Raw genomic sequence first — 18,353 nt, 5'->3', positions numbered from 1 at the left:
CCAATGAAAACCAGCTGAATATCACCACTGGCACCCACTAGGGCTCAATTTTGTATATGAATCAAACAACTGTCTCTTAGGCAACAAATTATGATTAGCAGTTCTGTCTGAAGATCATGCATGAATAGAAGCAATGATGAATTTTTGACTTGATTTTGAATAAGATCAAAGGGAATAAGCATCTATTTACTCATCTAAATCTTAGGAAGAGTTTGAAAATTTTGAAAGCTAAGATATTTTTATAGATACAGTATTTTGTTTCTTCAGAAAAAATGAACCTTTCATTGTAGGCCACAACAATAGGATTTTCGTGCACTAGTCTTTCCATCCATGCATCATGCAGCATCCATCCATCCTTGTTATTCACAATATGAATCACAATAATTCAAGAACTACAGTAAGTGCTTATATATGGTTTATTGAATTAATTTTATTCAATTGTCTTTACATAACCAAAAATCTTCAAACCAAACAATCTCCATTATCACTTAGCATATGTTATGTTAGCAACTTGAATCTGGCTTAGAATTCCTATAGGTTTGAATTTCCTGAATGAAGCTTGTTTACAGTTTAGTTTATGATTAAAGTATTTATCGCTCTGCACTTTGATTTCTTTTTTTCTTCATTGCTAGATCAGGATATATCACAACACAGACATCTGTCTATTTCCATGCCATGCAGTGGGAAAATTCACAAGACACTAATACTAAAATGTAATGTGATTTATCTGTGAGAATTGTAATATCCATACTAGGGCTCAATATTGTATATGAATCAAACAACAGTGTCCTACCAAGGCAACTAATTATGATTAGCAGTTCTGTCTGAAGAGCATGTATGAATAGAAGCAATGATACATTTTGACTTGATTTTAAATAAGATCAAAAGACATAGACTTCCATTTACTCATCAAAGTCTTAGGAAGAGTTTAAAAATGTTGAACCGCTAAGATTTTTATAATTTATAATTTTACAATTGATACAGTATGCAGTGTTTGTACATAAGCTACAATTTATTACTCAAACAATATGCCAAAAGAAAGGATTTTTTAAACAATGGAAATAAAGTTACAGCAGTGGTTCCCAAACTTTTTCAGTCCCTTGGTGTTACATATTTATCCTTGGCGCCCCCTACCCAGGGGTGGGATTCAAATTTCTGTGGGCATGGTCTAATTTGAGGGTGTGGCTTGCTGGTTACGTGACTGGGTGGGCATGGCTTGCTGGTCATGTGACGGGGTACGTGTGGTTTGGTGGTCATATGACTGGGTAGACGTGTCCAGGTGACTGGCAAACCAAATACAAGTGGTCCTCACTTAATGGCCAGTTGCTTAGTAAGTGTTCTAATTTAGCTACTTGATCTGTTTTTGGAGTTTTGACAGCCATGCACATACATACACACACACTCCCTGCTGGAGAAGGTCATTGGACTAGAATCGGCAAAACATCTATGATTAGATTCTAGTAGTGAATAGAATCTAATCAGAGATGCTTTGCCGGTTTTTGTTGATTTTTATTTTATTTCTTTAGTTTATGTTGCCGAATTGCATTGACATGTGTGTCCCTTCTTGTGCACAACCCAGAAGCTTTAGTGATTCTTTTTAGCAAAAATTACCAACCTCTGGCTCTACTTTGCTCTATTTTTCAAACGTGCCGCTACTGCCGCATTCTAGGTGACGGTCCCACAGGTCTACCCCATGGAGCCTGCTGCACCGGAGGGACCTGCCCAAGCAAGTCCGAGAGGAGCGGTGCACCAAGTCAATGGGTTGAGCCTGAGAGAGGGAAAGAGTGAGAGAGAGAAAAGAAATAGAGAGAGAAAGAGAAAAGGAAGAAAAGAAAGAGAAAAGGAAAAGAAATAAAAAGGAACAGACAAAGAAAGGTGGGGGTAATGGAAGGAAGGACAGAAAGAAAAAGAAATAAAGAAGGAGAGAGGGAGGGAGGAGAAAGATGAGATATCTATTCTAGTCCAATCACCTGCTCCAGCAGGGTTAGAAGGGAGTGTGTGTGTTCTCCTTGTAATTTACCGGTACATTTTGGTTTTGCCTTCTTCGGAATTGGCACTGTAATACATTGGAAAAAGTAATTTTTAGGGTGGAGATCTGGTCCAATGGATCCTGCTTAAAGCCTCAACAAAATGTGAGAGATTCCTGATACTCTTGATCATGTTTCATCCACAAAACCTTTAATAGAAGCCAAAGAGTTTTGCTCTGCTTTCCTGATGTGCCTGTGGGCCCGGCGCTTTGAACATGGATGGATGGAGAGAGAGAGAGAGATGTAGGTAGGTAGGTTGGTAGATAGATAGATAGATAGATAGATAGATAGATAGATAGATAGATAGATAGATAGATAGATCTATATTGGTAGATAGGTAGGTAGGTAGGTAGACAGAAAGACAGGCAGGCAGGTAGGTAGGCAGGCAGGCCTTTTGGATAGATGGATGGATGGATGGACGGATGGACAGACAGACAGACAGAAAGTGACAGCAGCAGCACTTTGGGAAAGTAGAACTACTTTCCCAATGTGCTGCCACCGCTGCATTCGACGCGCCGGCTCCGCAGGCTCACCCCATTGAGCCCCTTGCACTGCTCCGGTGCAACAGTCAATGAGGTGAGCCTGCGGTGCCGGCGCCTTGAGTGCCCTCTGCCACCTCTTAGCGCCCCTCTGCCGGCCCCCTTGGGGGTGCTAAGAGGCAGCAGGGGGCGTTTGAGGTGCTGGCACTGCAGGCTCATCCATTGACTGTTGCACCACTCTGGAGCCGGCGCCTTGAATGCGGTGACAGCGGCTTTTCCCAATGTGCTGCCGCATTCGAGGCACCTGTTCCAGAGCAGTGCAACAGTCAATGGGGCGGGCCTGCGGAGCTGATGCCTCGAACGCCCCGCTGACACCTCTTAGTGCCCCTCTGCCAGCCCCCTTGGGGATGCTAAGAGGCTGCAGGGGGGCGTTTGAGGTACCAGCACCGCAGGCTCACCCCATTGCCTGTTGCACTAGAGCAAGGGGCTCAATGGGGTAAGCCTGCAGAGCCAGCACATTGAACGTGGCTGCGGCGGCACGTAACGTGCCACCACTGCTGCATTTGAGGCACCGGCTACAGAGAGGTGCAACAGTCAATAGTATGAGCCTGTGGGGTCAGCACCTCAAACACTCCCTGCTACCTCTTAGTGCCCACCTGCCAGCCCCCTTGCCTCTTGGCACCCCCTTAAGGCATCCCACCACCCCCCAGGGGGTGGTACCACCCACTTTGGGAGCCACTGAAAGCCTAAGATGTAACTCTTTGCAGGCTGCTAATATGTGTTTCTGAAATTTTCTAAATCTTGTACCTAGGACCAAAGAGATGGTTATATGAGTGAACACGATGGTTCACCTTTTTTATATGGAATGTTTCCAGTTAAACTTATAACCCATATTGGAAAACCAATTCCATATGATCCAGATATAACTGCTGAACAATTAGCTGAAAAAGTAAGCCACTTGCGCGTGGCTCACTCTTGCGTGCGGCGCACTCTTGCACTCAGGTGGCACACTCTTGTGCATGGCACACTCTTGCGCATGCCGTATTCTTGCACACGGTGCACTCTTGCACGTGGCACACTCTCTCAAAACAATTATCTTGTGTGGAACACATGCGTTTCATAATCGCATCTTGCCGTACTGTACAGAGCCTTAACAAATCATCATGTCAAATACAAATACATCACATCACACACAATGGATCAGATCGGCATCGATCAAATACGGAGATTTACAGATTAGTCTTCAAATACCAAAAAAGACGACATGTAGGAGGACACTTTTTGAGAGATGACAGAACTCACAAAAGGAGGACTGTTCTCCCTAAAGGAGGACAGTTGATCACCTTAGAATTATAGAGAGAACATTTCAGAACTTTAAGATATTGACTCTTCCATAGAAGAGGCCACATATTTAAACATAATGTATATGTAAAATTCCAACTTATGGCAAATATTTTTTTTTCTATTCCTACTGATGCCATACTGTACATACTGCACAATTTTCCTTTGGATTAAATCATATAGTACCTATACAGTGTAGAATGGCTTCTCTGCTGCATTTACTATAAATTAAAAAACAGAATGGAACCTGGATGCCATTTGTTTAATTTGGTCCTAACTGTGGCTTGGTGAGTAAAACACAATTGTCTGAAATGGATTTAGCTTTTACTTGAAGATGTGAATTTCAGTTTAGATGCCACAAAATCTGGTTTTTCAGAACATGCATATTCCAAAGGACTTTGATGACTTTATAGGCCATGTGACCCTATCAATCTCACAGTTGAGCTTCCCTCTTGTACTCCATGTCCAGCCCATTTTTTCCTCTAAGGAAAAGATACTCCTTTCTATTGATCAGAGAAATAAAGAGGCAGGGCATATAGAAAGGTGCTCTAAGGGCTATAAAATGCTATAAATGTGACTGAGTTGAATCACTTTATCATTCAACAATCTGGGACCTCAGATCATTAATGCAGTGATATTTACCAGCATTACAAACTGCTCGGATTTGTTGAAGGACTGGGAGGAGTTAAGACTTGAATCCTAGCAAGGCAGATTTATTATTAAACTGATATCTGATTACATGAAAATCTTATCTACTGATATTGACTTGTTTGCAGTCATCCAAAAAAAGTTGGTATGCAATTGGGATACTTGACTCAAAGCTTCTGCTCAAACAGGACACTGAAGCTGTGCCCTAAACAGTCTTCAACATATATGAAAGCTGTACCTATTCTTGGACTAGTCTTCAGACATTGACTCCTGCCTTTGTCATTTCTCAAAATGTTTTCATTTATTTTATCTGAAGCTGCCATTGAAGATAACCTAGAAGGTGTAGCTGTTTGTTGCAGTTCTTAAGGTCTTAGTATGATAGTTATTTGATAGATATTTTCATTAAGCATGCAGCTTGCCATGTTGAATAGTTTGAACAAGTGATGTTTAAACAGGAATGGATGGATGGATGGATGGATGGATGGATGGATGGATGGATGGATGGATGATAGTCTTACACTTAGATATCAAGCATTCAACTATACTTCTGCATATCTAAGTAATGTCTTCCAATAACTGTTACTATAGAGTTATAATTTTATGAACAAACTGTGACTCTGAATGTATATTTTATTCCCCTATAAGAGAATACACTTACTTTTTCAACTAATTGTTCAGCAGTTATATCTGGATCATATGGAATTGGTTTTCCAATATGGGTTATAAGTTTAACTGGAAACATTCCATATACTGGAAAGGTGAACCATCGTGTTCACTTATATAACCATCTCATTGGTCCTGCGTACATGATTTAGAAAATTTCAGAAACGCATATTAGCAGCCTGCAAAGAGTTACATCTTAGGCTTTCTAGGAGCCTATGTTTAAATACTAGCAATTTTTAGTAGCAGTTTGGAACTTAAAGTAAAGGTTTTCCAGTTGAAAGACAAAAAAAAAAAAAAAAGCTCCCATGTTTGAGCCCTACAATTTGCAAAGTTCAATTTAAATTTTAAATGCATTAGAAAATTAGAATTAGGAAAAGCATACACATAGATCTCTTGAGACTGATAGAAGGCAAGCTGATGGATGGACAGACAGGTAGGCAGACTTCCTATAATAAGAACCAATGCAGGAAAAGACAAAGACAAACTTTATTTGAATTTTACATATATGTGTGTGTGTGTGAGTGTGTGTGTGTGTATGTGTATGTGTATGTGTATATGTATATGTATATGTATACGTATATGTATACGTATATTTATTTACTCCTTTGTCTCTTTGTAAAATTCATTTTCTGGTTCTCTTTGTTAATTATTCCTACCATCTAGATTTTTTTTTTTAATACAGCTGGTTTCGGGTGGACAGCAATCAGCTTAGCATGCCACCTGTCCTTGTGACCAACCATTTTCCCAGTGTGGTTATTGAGGTATTGGATTAGAATTTGGAGATAAAGGGGTTGATCACTGTCAGGCATAGAAGCTCTCAGGGTTATTCTTTCCCAAGCAACCAATCTCACAGTCTTGTTTTTAAGGGAAATAATAAGAAAGGGAAAGTAATAAGAAAACTATTTTGAGTTTCTGGTACAAAAAACAGAATATACATCTAATGAATAAAGAAACGTAAGGGACAAGGGGGACTGAACACAAAGAATCTACTCATTATCTTAATTGTTTTTAATAGTAATGCATAATGTTTGGGTAACAAGCAATGTAAATTGTATGCACAAAGTCAAGTACCATATAATACAGATAACTGAAGTGTGGTAGGATAAATCCCACCAATGGAATCAATGATGGGTACACAATTATTTCAGAGGACACACAATACAAGAGAGGAGGTTGTGTAGCATTGTATATCAGGAATAAAGGTAATTATACAATGATCTATTGGACTAAACACCTGAAGGTAACTGGAATATAGAACTCAAATAGGTTAAGATAGAAAACATCTTGAAAGGCATCTATTGTATACCACAAAATCTATCAGCAGAGATGGATAAAGATTTATTAAACCAGGAACCTAAAGCCCTCAAAGCACAAGAAGGTTGTAAAGGAAGATTTCAAGCATCAAGCATTTGTTGAAGATTAATTCAGCAAAATACAAGAAGCTGGATAGTTTTCTTTCTTGTGTTAGTGAATGCAAGTAAAGTGAACATAAACTCTTATATTTGTTTTCAGGTCATTTTTGGTATCTGTATTGAAGATTTTCAAGTACAATCTTTATGTATTAAATACAGAGGAACAAGGCAGTATAAAGTCAATATGTTTTTTTAAAAAAAACATACATTGCCACAGCTGTATTTGTAATGAAAGAAGATTTTTTTTTAAAAAAAAATGAATTACTAGGTGAATGTATTCTCAGCTGCAGAGGCACAGAAGCCAATTTAAATGTTGCAAATAAAGATTAAACCCACAGTGAAAGCAGCAATCATGAACCTTGTTTACTGTCATCCCATCTACGAACACTTCCAGACAACTGGTTGTCCTATTATTGTCTATTTACCTTCAAAAACATTTGCCTATTATTTCACTGTAATTAATCTTCTTGTACTCAAGGCTGACTTAGCCTTCCATTGTTCTGAAGTCAGTAAAATGAGGTCTCAGTTTATTTGGGACAATATACTGACTTTGTAAACTGCTTAGAGAGAGATGTAAAGCACTGTGAAGCAGTGCATATGTCTAAGTGCCTTTTGAGCCACATTCTAGATCAGTGGTCATCAACTAGAGGGCTGGGGAGCATTGGTGGTTCACAAAAAAAATTTGGTGGTCCGCAGAGAAATGTCACCCCCAAAGCACCCCCAAGCAATTAATGTGGAGTGTGAAGGATGTGTGTTTGTGTTTATTTTCATGGTCATGATGTGCACTGAAGATGGTGTTTAATTTTGCTGTACAAGGTACAATGACAATAAAGTAAACTAGCTAATTAATCCAGGCTGCATGGGAACACAAGGCTGCGCTGCCCACATGGCCCGCAGGAACACTAGGCTTGTGTCACTTGCATTGCAAACCACACAAGGTAGTGAGGGGAAGGGGGAAAGGGCACAGTGGGGAACTTGCCCCACTCGCCCCATGCACCTCACTGGGCCATGCAAGGAAAGCAGCAAAAGTCTTTCTCTCCCCCAAAATTAGGAATATTATTTGTTTCACTGGCAGATCAAAAAAAAAAAAAAAAAGAGATAGAGCAAAGAAAAATAAAAGCAATACAAATTTATGCTGATGATAGTGGTAGAATATTAATGATAGAAATTAAAATTCAACAAAAAAAATTATTAGTAACAATTTATGCTCCAAACAATAGTCAAAAAGAATTTTATAGTAGAGTTCATGAAAAAAATAATAGAATCAGGACAGAAAAATATCAGTGATAAACCTCAAAAGGGATTACAAAAGTAACAAAAAAAAGGAAAATACTACTGAAAACTTTTTTTTTATATAGCTCACGAGTTAAATTTAAGAGATAGTTGGAGGGAGTTAAATGGGGAAGAAAGCAGATATACATTCTATTCAAATCCACACCAATCGCTGTATAGAACAGACATGATTTGGATGAATAAAGAATTGGAAAATGAGATAAAAAATATAGATATATTGTTCAATACTTGGGCAGATCACAATCCCTACAACTAATTTGGAAAGATTATAATAGAAAAAATAGAAGATGGAGATTAGATATACAGATTCTAAATGAAAAAGAATATACACAACTTATTAAAAAAGAAATGGAACTTTTCCTTAAAGAAAACAACAATGAAGAAATGAAACTACAAAATTTATGGGACACCGCAAAAGTCTACATAAGAGGAATAACAATTGCCTATATAGCCAGACAAAACAAAGAAAAAAGGAAAAAACAAAACGAATTGGAAGAAAAATTAAAAAGAATAGAAAAAGCCCTACAGGAGAACCCACAAAATTATAAAAATAAAAAGGAAAGAGAATTGATTAAACATAAATTAAATTAGGAAGAGTATGCAAAAAAATTGAAATCAATTAGGCAGAATTTTTTTGAATAAGCAAGCAAGCCAGGAAGATGGTTGGTCTACAAATTAAGGAAGGAAAGGGAAAAGAAATTAATACAAATATTACAAGATGATAAGGGGAATCCACAAAACCAAATTGAGGGGGGGGGGAGAGGATTATACAAAACTACTATGAAAAACTATAAAGTAAGAATAAAATAGAAGGGGGAAAGATAGAACGGTATCTAAAAGAGAAAAACTTACCTCCAATCTCAGAAGAGAGTAGAGAAGTATTAAATAAAGAAATTACCCAGATAGAAATGAAGAGAGCCGTTGATAAACAGAAAAACAAGACACCAGGACCAGATGGGATTCCAGGGGATTTTTAAAAGATTGTGTTTGAAGCTATGGAACCATTGTTGCTAGAGATGAAGCATTATTAGAAGCCAAATTACCCAAATTGTGAGCAGAATCATATATAACTTTGATACCGAAAGAAGGTACCAACCATTCCCAAATTCAATCTTCTTGCTAGATGCCGATTATAAAATACTGATGACAATCATGGCAGAAAGAATGAAAATAATTCTGAATGGAATACATGTAGATCAAAACAGTTTCCTCTCTAAAAGACAAATTAGAAATAACATTAGGATGGTAATGGATATACTGGAATATTATGAAGCACATCCAGAGAAATCAGCAGCATTGATTTTTTCTGGAAGCACAGAAAGCCTTTGATAATTTAAATTGGGAATTTTTTTACAGCAAATAATAGAAATGAAATTTGGACCAACATTCAAAAAGATGGTAGCGGAAATCTATTCCAGCCAGAAAGCAAGTGTAATAAATAAGGGTAATTTTACCAAAAGACTCAGTATAGCGAAAGGAGTGAGACAGGGATGTCCAATGTCACCTCTGATGTTTATTCTTGCAATAGAAATCTTGTCAACACAAATTAGGAAGAATGAGGAAATTATAGGAACTAAAATAAAGAAGGAAGAATACAAAATACAAGCATTTACGGACGATATGGTATTCTTCATAGAAAACCCAAATGAGAGCGGGAAAATTTTATTAAAAGAAATAGAATTTGGCAAGGTAGCAGGACTCAAGATTAATAAAAATAAGACCAAAATGTGAGTTAAAAATTTGACTGACCACCAAAAGAGGGAATTAGAAAAGGAAATAGGACTGCAAATTATGAATAACATTAAATACTTAGGTATTTGGCTGACATCAAGATGCTCGTCATTAAAAGAGAATAATTATGACAAATGAATGAGTCAAATGAAAAAAGATTTAGAAATATGGAGTAAATTACAGTTATCTTTAGCAGGAAAGATTGCAGCAATAAAAATGAACCTATTAGGTGGTTATATTTATTTCAGAAGATCATTATAAAATTAAATAAGAATTTTTTTTAGGAATTGAATAGAGTAGTGACAAAATTTATATGGGAAGGGAACCCCCCCTCCCCCCGCTTAAGGTTAAAATTATTGCAAGAGAATAGTTTCAGTTTGTATCTATTGTGTGCTCTTGTATTGTTATGGTTCTTGCTGAAATATTCATTGACAGGTAGGACATTGCAATGTATGATTTTATTTACTATATTTAGATCGGATCGAAGACAGTGTAGTTCTAGTTTTCCTAGGTCTAGAATTTCAAGTCTGGTGGCATAAGGTATTCTGCAACAAGTATAGGAGTGTAGAACTCTTCTTGTGAAATATTTCTGGACTTTCTCAACTGTGTCAATATTGGATACGTAATGTGGGTTCCAGACTGAGGTTTAATGATGTGATTACCCAGTTTATGACCATCATGACTTACAACTAAAACTGTAAGTCATTGTACAATTGTAAGATTATCTGCATAGGATTTCAATCTGCTCGTCCCAGTCCACCCAAATATTAACTTTGCAGCAAAAAGTTTCTAATACAGTTTAGGAATCTGATTCCTCTATCCAGGACAGTGAATCTACCAAGCAAATCTTTGGATTAATGGTCACATGCATCTTAATTAATATTAAAGACTTACAATAGAAAATAAACTTTATGTGGATACCCTATTGCCATAGGACAGGAGTGTCAACTCAAGTCCCATGGGCCGGATCCGACCTCCAGGGTGCTTACATCTGACCTGTGGAGCCAGCCTGGAAATAGCAAAGGACCAGCCCACAGTGCCTCTGGCAGCCAAATCAGGACCATTTTGGCCCGCAAAATGCTGCAGGAGGCCCTCCAGGTCGAAAATGGTCTCTCTCTCTCTCTCTCTCTCTCTCTCTCTCTCTCTCTCTCTCTGTGTGTGTGTGTGTGTGTGAGAGAGAGAGAGAGAGAGAGAGAGAGAGACAAAGTGCTTCAGGAGTGCATCCTATCTCCCCCCACCCACCAGCCTATAGAAGAGAAGTACAATGCTGAAGAAATCCAGTTTGACACTCCTGCTATAGAAGCTGTTTTTCTCTAAAGACTGCAGCTTGATTTGCTACTAGGTGAAAGACACAAAAGGAATAAGATCTCCTTGAAGGAAGGTTTGTTCCTTCACTTATTTGGGCAAAAGAAACACACACACACACACACACACACACACACACACACAAAGAAACATGGCAAACACATTGGCAACTCTGCATGGGAACCTCCAGCCACTGTAGGACAAAAAGTTTGGACAAAAACTATGAAAAGCACAAAGAAATCCTTCCATCGCTTTTCACTGTTAACCTGAGGGAAACTCTAGTTCATCATTACTAATTACATAAACTGATCTGTGGGAATGACGTTGGGAAACAAGGGAAGAACTGCACCCAGGAAAAGAATCACATAAACAGCAGCTTAGTGTGCAGCAGGAATGTGTGCATGGCAAATAGCTCAGAAGGGATCTTCCCTAGCTTCTTTGGTTGTAAATATGATGGGAAGAAATGTAGCCTTGCAACATTCTGTTGATGTAACCTTCAAAAAAGTAAAATTAATTTATCTTCACATGTCTTACAAGGCGGACATCATAAGATCTGGCCTAATGTTCTCCTGCTGGCTGTGATAATTATCAACAAACTTAACATCTTAAGTGTTCTAAGGTGCTTAAAACACTTTATTATTATTTATTTCTTAACTGCATTGCATGTAATGTATTAGAATATGGGACCAAAGTAGATTAAGCTAATTGGTTTAAATAGATAGGTTCCACACTTTGCAGCTTACCTCACCCTGATGTTTTAATCTGGGTGATAAATTGTTCCAGACAATGAAAACTTTTTGTCCTATATTAGTTGGCTGCTCCCATGCAGAGATGCCAATATGTTCATCATGTATACTTCTTTTACCTGGATAAGTGAAGTCACAAACCTTCAGAATTAGGTCACCTTTGCCCATCTTCAGTTGATGCAATATCTGCAGTTGTACCTGGATCAGGAAGACCTTGTTGTTCTGATGGTTGGCCTCACCACTGCCTCTCTGGAATACACTCTACAGGTGAAACTCAAAAAATTAGAATATTAGAATATTGTGCAAAAGTTCGTTTATTTCAGTATGCAACTTAAAAGGTGAAACTAATATTTGAGATAGACTCATTACATGCAATTCAAGATAGTTCAAGCCATGATTTGTCATAATTGTGACGATTATGGCTTACAGCTCATGAAAACTCCAAATCCACAACCTCAGAAAATTAAAATATTACATGCAATCAATAAAACAAGGATTGTACATAGAACAATATCGGATCTCTGAAAAGTATAAGCATGCATTTGTACTCAGTACTTGGTTTGGGCCCCTTTTGCAGCAATTACTGCCTCAATGCGGCGTGGCATGGAAGCTATCAGCCTGTGGCAATGCTGAGGTGTTATGGAAGACCAGGATGCTTCAATAGCGGCCTTCAGCTCTTCTGCATTGTTCGGTCTCATGTCTCTCCTCTTTCTCTTGGCAATGCCCCATAGAGAATCTATGCGGTTCAGGTCAGTCGAGTTTGCTGGACAATCAAACACAGTAATCCCACAGTCATTGAACCAGGTTTTGGTCCTTTTGGCAGTGTGGGCAGGTGCCAAGTCCTGCTGGAAAATGAAGTCAACATCCCCATAAAGCTCATCTGTGGAAGGAAGCATGAAGTGCTCCAAAATCTCCTGGTAGACGGCTGTGTTGACCCTGGACTTAATGAAGCACAGTGGACCAACACCAGCAGATGACATGACTCCCCAAATCAACACAGACTATGGAAACTTCACACTGGACTTCAAGCATCTTGCAGTGTGTGCCTCTCCATTCTTCCTCCAGACTCTGGGTCCTTGGTTTCCAAATGAGATGCAAAAGTTGCTCTCATCAGAAAAAAGGACTTTGGACCACTGAGCAACAGACCAGTTTTGTTTTTCTTTAGCCCAGGTAAGATGCTTCTTACGTTGTTTGTTGTTCAGGAGCGGCTTCACAAGAGGAATACGACATTTGAGGCCCATGTCCAGGATCCGTCTGTGTGTGGTGGCTCTTGATGCACTGACTCCAGTCTCAGTCTACTCCTTTTGAAAGTCCTCAAAACTTTTGAATAGCCTTTTCCTGACAATCCTCTCCAGGCTGCAGTCATCCCTGCTGCTTGTGCACCTTTTTCTTCCACACTGTTCCCTTCCACATAACTTTCTATTAATGTGCTTTGATACAGCATATTAGGAACATCCAACTTCTTTTGCAATTACCTTTTGAGGCTTTCCCTCCTTATGGAGGGTGTCAATGATGGTTTTCTGCACAACTGTCAGGTCAGCAGTCTTTCCCATGATTGTGATTCCTATTGAACCAGACTGAGAGACCATTTAAAGGTCCAGGAACCCTTTGCAGGTGTTATGGCTTAATTAGCTAATTAGAGTGGGACACTTTGAGCCTAGAATGTTGAACTTTTTCACAATATTCTAATTTTCTGAGATTTTGGATTTGGGGTTTTCATGAGCTGTAAGCCATAATCATCTCCATTATGACAAATCACAGCTTGAACTATCTTGCTTTGCATGTAACAAGTCTATCTCATATATTAGTTTCACCTTTTAAGTTGCATTACTGAAATAAATGAACTTTTGCACGATATTCTATTTTTTTGAGTTTCACCTGTATATGAAAGCCACTAAGAAGCTTTAGAAGTAATCAACCCCCAACTTGTATGTCCTGAAAGACACCCACAAAGTATAACTGAAGAAGATACGTCTTTTCAGTGGCAGCAGATAACTTATGAAAGAAGTGCCCCTTTGGAAAATAAGGTTGGCAAACATTCTTTCCATTTAAAGTTGTTAAACATTAAAGTGTTTCAGACACTTATGTGAGAAATAGGGTGCTATGATTGATTACATGTACTTCATTATGATTGTTGTGAGTTTAGTGATTTGTATGTATTAGTAGGAACTGGATTTTTTAAAAAAAATATTCTCAGTTAATGTAACCTGCCAAGGGTACACTTGATTGTAGTGAGTATAAATTTGATTAAAAGATCAGTAAGTACTAAACATAGTTTGTCTCCTGTCTTCCATTTTGCCTCTTAGATCAGTGGTCCCCTACCTTTTTGTACCAGGGACCAGTTTCACGCAGAAACACTTTTTCAAGGACCGGGGAGGAGTCGAGTTTGGGGTTTGCTTGCAGACGTTTCATTACCTGACTAGGTAACATCTGATGTTGTTACCTAGTCGGTAATAAAACATCTGCCAGCAAACCACCAAGTTCAGGAGCGCCAATGCCTCCTCATTGCAACCCTGAGCGACAGATATTCTCTTCTATTGGGACATTTAAACGCAGGGTTTCAGCTGCAGATTCAGCAACTGCGCCGGGCTGAGGAGCGCCTTCAAAACTGAGCACTGAGTGGTGGCGGCCCACGGCTGTCTCCGCGGCTCAGGACAAGTCCCTGCAGGACGGCTGAGAAGCCCCACCTCTTGGCCCTGCCTCCCTCAGCCTCATCCCTCAGGTGTCTGCCTCGTCCTCTCTCAGTAGCTCTCTCGCTCCTCATCAGCCCAGGAAGAAACTGCTTCAAAGAAGCCGGCAGGGTGGCTTTTCCTGTCGGCGCAGCTCCTCCGAAGCGCCCATTCACCCCCACCCCGCCACCCGCGGTTTAATCCAGCGCTCTGTTCTGCCTGCCTGCCTCGCTTCTGGTAGTTTCGGAGCAGCTTCGCTGAGAATTATAACTATTCGCTTCTTTTCAGCCGAAGCTGCTCCGAAACCACCAGAAACGAAGGCAGGCAGGCAGAACGGAGCGCTGGATTGAACTGCAGGCGGCGGGGTGGGGGTGAACAGGCGCTTCGGAGGACCTGCGCCGACAGGAAAAGCCACCCTGCCGGCTTCTTTGAAGCAGTTTCTTCCTGGGCTGGTGGAGGAGCGAGAGAGCGACTGAGAGAGGAACGAGGCGGGAGGAAACCGAAGCCACTGAGCCAGAGAGTAGGACAGGCTTTGGTTGCTTCCTCCCTCCCCTTCTTTCATTTGTGTTCTTGATCCCTGATCCCAGCAGCATTCACTGAAGGCAAAGAAAGCTGCCATTTTTATTTTATTTTTATTTTCTTTGTGGCCCGGTACAAAATGATCCACGGACCGGTACCGGTCCGCGGCCCGGTGGTTGGGGACCCCTGTCTTAGATAATTCAAAAATATTATCTATGAAAGATAGCAGACCTAGGAAAAGAAGCTGGAATTTCAAACCCATAATATAGGTTGAGTTGTCATCCCACTCAAGCAGAATATTCATGTAGCATCTTCAAGTATCATAGCTGGGTTTTTGGTTTTTGGGTTGTTGTTGTTTTTTGTTTTGTTCCAAGACAGTGTTCACTCCTGACAACTGCCTGGACAAGTCCCTGCAATTTTGTTGGTAAGGTTTTTCAAAAGCAATTTGCCATTGCCTCCTTCCTACAGATGAGGGAAGATTAGGTCACCCAATGGCTTTGTGCCCAAGTTGAGACTGGAACTCACAAATTCCCAGTTTCTAACCAGATACCTTATCTATTACACTAAACCAGGGGTGTCAAACTCGACAGGGTTGTGTTTGACCTCAGGAGACTGGGGTGGCTATGGCCAGGGTGGACATGGCCAGCTTGGCATCACTAGTGTTGAGGGTGTGTGTGGTGGCCCAAGCACTCTGCCAATGAAAATGGGCTCCCAAGCTCTATTTTTGGCTGTGCCAATGTCCTGCAACCCTCTGTCAGCAAAAATGGAGCATGCAGCCCTCCAAAACTCTGTTTTTGCTAGCAGAGGCACTGCGGGTTGGTCTTTCGCTGTTTCCAGAGCAGCCCCACAGGCCCGATCTAAGTACCCTGAGGGCTGAATCTGGACTGTGGGCCTTGAGTTTGACACCCTGCACTAAACCGACTGTCATATATTATACTATATTACCTGCAATGATTATATTTAAATAAGTAACCATTTTGTTGCAGAGATCTGATTAATATTTCAGGTTTCACACAGCATATTGTTTCACAGAAATAGTGGACAATCTGTGAGTCACACAAAATATAGACCCTGGATGGAAAACACTGTGTGACCTCTTGACAATCTTGTGGTGGTTTAAGGAATTCCTCACTTATCATGGCATATTTTTTCATATAAATTCCCAAAATTTGCTGTTTTTTTTCTTGGTTTGTTCTATAATTCATGAGAAACATCTTCAAGTATGTGATCTTTTTCCTTGCAAATGTAAACATAAAATGTCATACCATATAAAATTTTAAAAGGCCTGCAAATACAGGATATATAAGTAGAAAAATGACTAAAATAACAGCAGAGGCTGAAGTAGAGTTCATAGACCATCCAAGTAAGCAAAAGCATCTGACATAGTAGATTTCCTTTCATTTCTGTCAGAGAAGCAGAAAAAAGAGAGAAAACAAGAATCGTGATTTATTTTGTAGAAGAGAGGCACTGTACTTATTATCTTGTCTTATGAACACAAACAAATTCATTGTCGTAACTTTGCAGGAAAAAATAGTTTCTTATTTTAAATCACTTTAATGCACTTATTTTTCACATGGGATTTTCCTAAATCTCCCCTTCTTTTTTTTCTACAAATATACATGTATCTCAAGTCTCTGCATTGCTTCCTTGAATTATATAGGACTTCCAGTAAATTTGCACATTTGCCCTCATGCTCACCAAAACATAAAATTTGCCCTGCTGAGCAGTAAGAAATAGAAAGGAATAATGGGAAACAATTTTTGGTTTGAAAATCCAACTCTGTGGATACAATTTAAATTACTTTATCTAAGCACTTGTTACATAATTTGCTTTAAATGCCTTTTCCTAATAAGGCACAGGTCATTTATTTGATGTTGGCTATCATCCTAAACAAAACTATTTCGCACTAAGCTCCAAGATCAGTGGGAATTCCAACTGAATTAATGTGCTTAATATTTTTATCTTGTTTTTTAAAAACTTCTATTTCATTGCAGTCTAACCAGATTCTTAATTGCTTATAGTGAGATAAAATATAATACATCAAAGAGAAAATGACAAACAAAAAAGCTATAAAGCATCCCCAAAATCCCCAAACAATCTGCATCATAAACCAAAACTCTGGAAAAGATCCTGCTACTATAACATTACAATAAAAATAGCACTGGATTGGCCTATATGACTTATGGTTTCTTAGTCTGATCTACTTTGAAGGGCTGAGACAATGTTGCAGTGATAATGGATGGGTAATGGAAGAGTCTAGACAGAGAAGAAATGGTAGGTGAAAGAGGGTTGAAGTCTTTCTTCTCCCATGATCCTTCTCCTTGCTGCAGCTGCTAAGTTCTCTAGTGCAACTTTGGTGTTAATGGATGATGATCTATCCCTGTAGCAGAATATATTATCATACTAATAGTCATGGATTCATATACAAAGATGGCTCACTTCATTTTTTGCAAAGGCCTCCTTCCAATTTAGCAAACAGCACAACATTTTTATATCACGTTTTTAGGTACATAGACATACTCAGTCATGTGATCTCAGATTATGGATCTCAATTTATCTCCAAGTTTTGAAAAGCCCTTTTCTTTTTATTAGATGCAGAAATTCATTTGTCATCTTTTATTTATTTTATTTGTCAATCATTTACAAGATAATAGGTATAAGTATAAACATGAATAAGAATACAGGAAATATGTACGAATAAATGGGGACAATATTCATCAGCAATGGACAGTCAGGTGGAGTGTCTGAAGCAGGTCCTAAAACAATATCTGTGGTCTCTTTTCAACAAGATAATTGGAGTAAGATGTTTTGCAGAATTGTGATGGAGCACAATCTTCTATCTACATGTCTTCTTTAATTTATGCTTTCCACCCTGTGTGGCCCTTCTGAACCCCCACATCTGGAGTTCCTAATGACTTAGACTTCTTGCAGAAGAAGCTGTCTGCTCAGCAACTCTGAATGGAAAAGCTAGATTTTTCTGATTTTGTCTACTTATAATGAAGCTAAACTGCCCACCACCTCAGCCTCCATACTCTAGAATAGAACCTTAACATCTTCATTTGTTCTGCAAAATAACAATATAATAGAAGTAAATATTAAATTTTCTGTGAATATTGCATATAGCGAGAACTGGCAGAAGATATTTTATTATTGGTATATTACTCCTGTCATGTCATGTATGGGAATTTGCTTGTTTAGTCAGCCCAAATTCTGGCATGCCATGCCCAGTCCAGGAACAGTTGCAGTTGGAAGACAGGATGAAGTTGTGCAAAGGCCCTCCTGATGACAGCTGCCAGATGTTTCTCAAATAGGAGATGTCAATCCAACACCCAAATTGCACAATAAGCAGAGGACAGTAGCGCAGAATGGGAAAATTGTTCTAGGAGTGGAGGGGGGCAGGCAAAACCCATAACTATTTGCTTTTCTTATGTTGCACCAAAGCTTCTTTCCTATTCAGATCTTCACATCTATTTTTATTTCAAATTCTAAATTAACTAATTCATTTGTATAATAAAAATAA

This window comes from Notechis scutatus, chromosome 3, assembly GCF_049901735.1.
Source record: "Notechis scutatus isolate UNSWTSFEM ecotype Mainland chromosome 3, rNotScu1.2, whole genome shotgun sequence".
NCBI classification, from domain to species: domain Eukaryota; kingdom Metazoa; phylum Chordata; class Lepidosauria; order Squamata; family Elapidae; genus Notechis; species Notechis scutatus.
The sequence above is the reverse complement of the archived record's forward strand: the minus strand, read 5'-3'. Positions refer to the sequence as shown.